This window comes from Salvelinus fontinalis, chromosome 28 (assembly GCF_029448725.1).
Source record: "Salvelinus fontinalis isolate EN_2023a chromosome 28, ASM2944872v1, whole genome shotgun sequence".
Lineage (NCBI taxonomy): Eukaryota > Metazoa > Chordata > Actinopteri > Salmoniformes > Salmonidae > Salvelinus > Salvelinus fontinalis.
In genome coordinates this window covers 16,958,609-16,966,535 of record NC_074692.1, presented here as the reverse complement: position 1 = coordinate 16,966,535, position 7,927 = coordinate 16,958,609, and positions in this window count along the sequence as shown.

Here is a 7,927-nt window from a genome sequence, read left to right as displayed (position 1 = left end):
TTTGGGCACGTGTCTGGGAATGCACAATTTTGGTCACCAACTGAGGTGGACTTTGAGTAAAGGGAGAGCCAGAGAGTAGGCCTATCCATGAGTGACTGGGGGCAGGAGGGAAGGTGGTGAAGAGTGGATGATATGGTGGAGGTGGGGACTGTGTGTGTTTCCACCAGGCCCAACCCTGTGTGGAGTGACTGGCAGCCAGGACATGGCCCCTGCCACCCCCTCCAACCCCACTCCATGGGAGCACAAACAGGGACATACTGTCACACACTCAACCCCCAGTGACAGCCGACAGGGCACAGAGAGGGACGACAAGGTGTGTGGAGACCTCTGAACACACGTCATAGTGAAGGAGAGTCAGAAGTGTCAGTAACTCCTCTCCTCCTCACACAACCGCATCCTATGGCCCAAAAACTGGGCCTGTATCCTGATCCGGGCTGACCCTGCCGGATATGGATCAGCGCCGCGGCGAGTTCTCCGGTCAGGAACGCCGGTGTTGGCATGCTGACACTCGGGGGCATGTTGCTGATGAAGTGATGCGCTGAATTAAAAGTGTAGTTCGACGCTAAAGAGGGTCTAACCTGATTTGACTTGCTAACTCGATTTGACTGGGCTCTGATAGTGAGTGAGAGGGAGAGCGCTATGACAAGAGAGATGGACTCCTGCCAGGTTTGCATCTCTTTCAGCATTTAATGGCAGCAAATGAGCCAAATGAGCCAAAGGGTTAGCATTAGGTTAATCTGAAATGTTAACGTTTGCGCATGTATTCAAACTCTGCAGAGGTTGATCATTTTGATCATCTAATACACTACGACATGCCAAAGGTTTCGCATTGCAATCATCAAAAGTATATCCCAGGCCATTTTCAGTCCTGTCTGGATGGCTCTTATTTCTCCTAACCATCAATGCCAATGAGGAACACAATACCTGGCCTACATTTTGAATTTAAAGATAACTTTGAAAGGTCCAATGCAGCCATTTTATCCGAATATCAAATAATTTCTGTCTAACAATCAAGTACTTTAAAGTGATTTGTTTTCAATTAAAATGGTCAGTAAATAAAGCAAAATTTCTCAAGAAAGAATTTTGCTGGGACTGTTTGGGAGGGGCAGTGGCATAGGAAGAAATCCGTTGATGGCAGAGCCAGAAAAAATGTATGTGGGCCAAAATGCGGGCAATAAAAACATTAACCTTTTCACGTGTGAGTTCCAAATATCTCTAACTGTCCCCCCAGCGTGAGTTTTTATATGTGTGTGATATGAGAATACGCTCACTGTTCCAAAATGTTACTCAACAGAACAGTTAACTCTTCACTCCCCTTAAACCAAGGCACGCTGCCTGCTAATTCTCAATAGGCTATGTAGGCTATAGGCTATGTAATTCTCTATAGGCTATGTTTCAACTTGTCAATTATTTTCAAAAAAAGTTTATTTTCAAACAGCAGTTTTAAATTAGGTGTGTTCTGCCTCCTCATAATTCACGTAGAAGTAGCCCATTTCACTGTGGCAGACCAATTTATGTTTGAGGCATGCTACCCTAAATTTGGGCCGGACAAACTTCTCTCTTCGATGAGAGCCCAAGTACTCCCCCAGTAATTCCCCAAGTCAAGTATGCAGAAGTATTAGTTTGTGTTGCTTCCTTTGAAGCTGCCCTGGCCTTATCATGACCATGGCCTGTTTAGCATAGCTCTGCTCTCAGCTGCCCTGCCCCCTGGTGGAGCCCTTGTGGAGCTCTTCAGTTACTGTTTCTTACTGTGTCTTATATCATTCATAGTTGTGATTTTGTCAATGCAGCTTATTTTTTTATAGCTGTGTTATTATGTTACTTCACTGTAATATTGTTTTATTGCTGTATCCTGACATTGTATTCTAATTACTAATAAATCCTCTTTATTCTGTACTTTCGAAAATCACATCCACATACATATTGAACATTATTTGCCAACATCATGACTGGAGCTGGACATCTTTCTTGCTGAAGATTGAGGCTGGCTTTTGTATGCTAGCAACATGATGTTTGAACGTACACTCCTTTACGGTTTTACTTGAGGAAAAAACTGCAAGAAAAGACATAGGCAATATGTAATGGTTGTCTATTTTATTGAAGTATCAGTAGTTGTTGAACAACAAAAACAAAAGCTAGTTTTACTAGAGGAATAAAAAACGAAGGAAAATACTGACGACTTATTAATACGCATAACCCAGATTTCAATATTCATGTAGTGATTTAACAACAAAAACTTCATTCCCATCCCTGAATCCTAAAGGCATAGTATCATGGCAGGTCACTATTCCCATGAGAAGGGCTGTCACCAAGAGTATACATTTCACTATTTTTGGTTGTCACCCATTTAGCGAGCTTCCCCCTCACTCCGGGCTCTCTCTTCTCCTGTAGCCCCAAGGGCATATTGATTGGTCTTCTCCACAATGTCTCCCACCAGCTCCTCTGTCAGAAACAGCTTGAAGCATTCTGCTTCAGAGGGAGATGGCAAAGGGCTTTTCACTCCAGACTGGAACTCATCAAAGCCTGGAGGGGTGAAATGGCTGGAGGCCTTACAGCTACCGCAGACCTCCCATTCTTCACCAACTGTTGGTCTGCCTTCATAACCACCAGCATTTTCAGCAGAACCTGGGACTTCATTGGTGGACAAGGGGTCTTCATATTCAGGGTTCTCAATGGCCAGAAGGTTGTTGGCAGCCCCTCACTGTCACGGTCAGAATCTGATTCCTTACTTTGATACTCAGACTCATTGTCATAAATAACAAAAATCTTCTGAATTTCCACATTTATGAGTTGTCTCCTTTCGAAAGACATTGCTAATGCTACAGCTTAGTCCACTAACTACATACATAAACAACAACACTGAATGGTTCCGAGTGGGTGTCAGAGGTTACGTGATTGACTTCTGGCACGCGCCACTAGTATTAATAAATCATTATCAGAAAATGGTTTGTGTGGTAATAATTTATTTATATACTGTTTTATTCACTTTTTCAAGTACTGGTGACAGATCATACATTCCGATTATTGCACAGATAGTAATGGACATAGATACAGTTGAAGTCGGAAGTTTACAAACACTTAGGCTGGAGTCATTAAAACTTGTTTTTCAACCACTCCACACATTTCTTGTTAACAAACTATAGTTTTGGCAAGTCGGTTAGGACATCTACTTTGTGCATGACGCAAGTAATTTCTCCAACAATTGTTTACAGACAGATTATTTCACTTAATCACAATTCCAGTGGGTCAGAAGTTTACATACACTAAGTTGACTGTGCCTTTGACTGTGCTCGGAAAATTCGAGAAAATTATGTCATGGCTTTAGAAGCTTCTGATAGGCTAATTGACATAATTTGAGTCAATTGGAGGTGTACCTGTGGAGGTATTTCAAGGCCTACCTTCAAACTCAGTGTCTCTTTGCTTGACATCATGGGAAAATCAAAAGAAATCAGCCAAGACCTCAGAAAAAAAATGTGGGTTCATCCTTGGGAGCAATTTCCAAACGCCTGAAGGTACCATGTTCATCTGTACAAACAATAGTATGCAAGTATAAACACCATGGGACCACGCTGCCATCATACCGCTCAAGAAGGAGACGCGTTCTGTCTCCTAGAACTGAACGTACTTTGATGCGAAAAGTGCAATCCCAGAACAACAGCAAAGGACATTGTATACGGTACAAAAGGATCTATATCTACAGTAAAACGAGTCCTAAATCGACATAACCTGAAAGGCCGCTCAGCAAGGAAGAAGCCACTGCTCCAAAACCGCCATAAAAAGCCAGACTACGGTTTGCAACTGCACATGGGGGCAAAGACCGTACTTTTTGGAGAAATCAGTCCTCTGGTCTGATGAAACAAAAATATAACTGTTTGGTCATAATGACAATTGTTATGTTTGGAGGAAAAAGGGGGAGGCTTGCAAGCCGAAGAACACCATCCCAACCGTGAAGCACGGGGGTGGCAGCATCATGTTGTGGGTGTGCTTTGCTGCAGGAGGAACTGGTGCACTTCACAAAATAGATGGCATCATGAGGGAGGAAAATTATGTGGATATATTGAAGCAACACCTCAAGACATCAGTCAGGAAGTTAAAGCTTGGTCGCAAATGGGTCTTACAAATGGACCATGACCCCAAGCATACTTCCAAAGTTGTGGCAAAATGGCTTAAGGACAACAAAGTCAAGGTATTGGAGTTGCCATCACAAAGCCCTGACCTCAATCCGATAGAAAACTTGTGGGCAGAACTGAAATGCATGTGGAAGCAAGGAGGCCTACAAACCTGACTCAGTTACACCAGCTCTGTCAGGAGGAAAGGGCCAAAATTCACGCAACTTATTGTGGGAAGCTTGTGGAAGGCTACCCAAAACATTTGACTGAAGTTAAACAATTTAAAGGCAGTGCTACCAAATACTAATTGAGTGTATGTTAACTTCTGACCCACTGGGAATGTGAAAAACTGAGTTTAAATGTATTTGGCTAAGGTGTATGTAAAGTTCCGACTTCAAATGTATGATGTGTGTGAAATACTTTTTTAAAGGTTGTACTAATTATGATGAGCTAATGCTAAGCTAATTGCCAGCTATGTGTGGAGCTATGTTTGTTGACATCATACAATACATTCTGGTTGTCAGACCAAAGATGTTATAACAAAACGAGGTAAAGGGATGGTTCACTCGTTCTTTTGAGTAAATTTCCAGAAGTGAGTGATGGTAGATTACACACCCCCTTCAACATGCATACTGCAATCAGACCCAACTTGTCTTGTCAACTCTTCTTATCTTTGGTTGACGCAGAAAAACAAACATTGTGGCACACACAAACTCTACCCACAGTCGGATTACTTTAGACTTTTACAAAGTGTTTTACTAAATGATTTCAATCTCTGGTGAGCTCACCCGGGATTTGATGAATTGTAAATAGTAGCTGCTATTAGCTAATTCATATTCTGATTTCTATCAGCCGAAATTTAGCTAAATATGACCGCTTGTGTTAGCTCACTCTTTCCTCGAAGCGTTGGGATTAATGTAGACTACAAATTCCGATTTGGATGAGCATTTTGTCATGCTGTTACTACTTCTGTGAATGTCTGAACATTACATTTGGAAATAAACTACTCAAATTGAGGACATATCATTGTAAAGACTGTTTTTGCTAAATGTTTCTGTGAAAAAACTGCGTGGCCAGCTCAAACGCTGACTGTTGTGTCAATCTTAACTAGACGGTCTTATTAAGTGTTCTAATCACACCGGTTTGAGCGTATGCTGCAGTGACCACTGTAGAATGATCACACCTGCGAGTTCTTATGCATCAAAGGATGCATACAGAAACTATTCAGACCCCTTGACTTTTTCCACATTTTGTTACGTTACAGCCTTATTTTAAAGGGATTAAATAAAACAATTGCCTCATCAGTTGACACACAATACCCCATAATGACAAAGTGAAAACAGTTTTTTTTTTTTTCAAATGTTTTAAAAATAAAAACAGAAATACCTTTTTTTACATAAGTAGTCAGACCCTTTGCTATGAGACTCAAAATTGAGCTCCGGTGGATCCTGTTTCCATTGATCATTTTTGAGATGCTTCTACAAATTTGAGTCCATCTGTGGTAAATTCAATTGATTGGACATGATTTGGAAAGGCACACACCTGTCTATATAAGGTCCCACAGTTGACAGTGCATGTCAGAGCAAAACCAAGCCACGAGGTTGAAGGAATTGTCCTTCGAGCTCTGAGACAGGATTGTGTCGAGGCACAGATCTGGGGAAGGGTACCAAAATATTTCTACAGCATTGAAGGTCCCCAAGAACACAGTGGCCTCCATCATTCATAAATGGAAGAAGGTTGGAACCACCAAGACTCTTCCTAGAACTGACCGCCCAGCCAAACTGAGCAATCGGGGGAGATTGTCAGTCTGACAGAGCTTCAGAGTTCTTCTGTGGAGATGGGAGAACCTTCCAAAAAGACAACCATCTCTGCAGCACTCCACCAATCAGGCCTTTATGGTAGTGGCCAGATGGAAGCCACACCTCAGTAAAAGGCACATGACAGCTGACTTGGAGTTTGCTAAAAGTCCTCTAAAGTACTCTCTGGTCTGATGAAACCAAGATTGAAGTCTTTGGCCTGAATGCCAAGCGTCACTTCTGGAGAAAACCTGGCACATCCCTATGATGAAGCATGGCTATGGCAGCATCATGCTGTAGGGATGTTTTTCAGCGGCAGAGACTGGGAGACTAGTCAGGATGGAGGGAGAGATGAATGGACAAAAGTACAGAGATATCCTTGATGAAAACCTGCTCCAGAGCACTCAGGACCTCAGACTGGGGTGAAGGTTCACCTTCCAACAGGACAACGACCCTAAGCACACATTCAAGACAACGCCTTCGGGACAAGTCTCTAAATGTCCTTGAGTGGCCCAGCCAGTTCCGAGACTTGAACCCGATCAAACATCTCTGGAGAGACATAAAAATAGCTGTGCAGCATCTCTCCCCATCCAACCATACAGAGCTTGAGTGGATCTGCAGAGAAGAATTGCAGGAGCTCCCCAAATACAGGTGTGTCAAGCTTGTAGCGTCTGAATACTTTCTGAATGCACTGGATACCCTACTGCAGGGTTAGGCAACCCTGGTCCTGGAGTGCTGCAGGTATGTGATGTCTTTGATTTAACCAACCTGGAAGACCAGGTGTATTGAATTTGGGCAATCACTGAACTGGTCAATTAGCTTAGTTGGTCAGGTGTGGTGCCTAGTTGGAACAAAATCCTGCAGTACCTGTGGCACTCCAGGAACAGGTTTGCTTACCCCTGCCCTACTGTAATTGATTGCACACAATAAACCATCTAACATGTGATTTCGCATTACAGACCAAAGTGTTGTAGGCCTACCTAAATCCTTGACTTGCATTTAACTTGTGATTCACATAGACCTACACATAATAAACCTTAGGCATATAATTAATAAACTATGATACTAGAACACAATCCCCTGATATAACAGTAATAATCACAATAACCAACCATACCCTAAATAGACTAGAATAGTTGTCACTAAACTTCTTAGTCAAGATCACTTTAGGAGTCAAAATGCAGTTCAATTCTCTGCTGGGCGCAAGCGATCAAGTGTGCCTGCAATTATCACGTTTAAGGTAGGACCCAAATGCAGACTGTGCTGAAGTAACAGTGTTTATTACAACAACAGGGGCAGGCAAATGACAGGTCAAGGCAAGCAGGGGTCGATAATCCAGAGTTTGCGGCAAAGGTACGGGACGGCAGGCAGGCTCAGGGTCAGGCAGAGTGGTCAGGCAGGCGGGTTCAGAGTGAAGACAGGCAAGGGTCAAAACCAGGAGTGCGAGAAAAAGAGAGACTGGGGAAAAGCAGGAGCTGAGACAAACATTACGAACTGGCAACAGACAAACAGAGAACACAAGTATAAGTACCCAGGGGATAATGGGGAAGATGGGTGACACCTGGAGGAGGGTGGAGACAAGCACAAGGACGGGTGAAACAGATCAGGGCGTGACAACAATGTATTGTGTGATATCAATTAAATGATCAATAGCCTATAGGGCCTAACTGTAGTGCATGGGCAAAAAAACACAGGGCAAAGTTATATTTCCAATGAAATGTAGTTTCTAAAATGTATAGGCTATTTACATTGATTGGAAATAAATATTGTTTCATGTATTTGCCTATTTTCATATATAATAAGAGAGGTTTGATTTTCTCCATGTAGGCCTACCCTTTATTATAAATAATGTATAATCATTTCTCCATGTAGTCCCATTATATATCAAAACTAGAGTCTCAAGCTAGAATATATGATAACACTGGTAAGAGGGTAGTTTGTGTAGCCTATTACTTGCAAGGCACGTCGGAGCATAAATTGAAATATCAGATTTTTTTATTACACAGGACTGATAGTCATGTC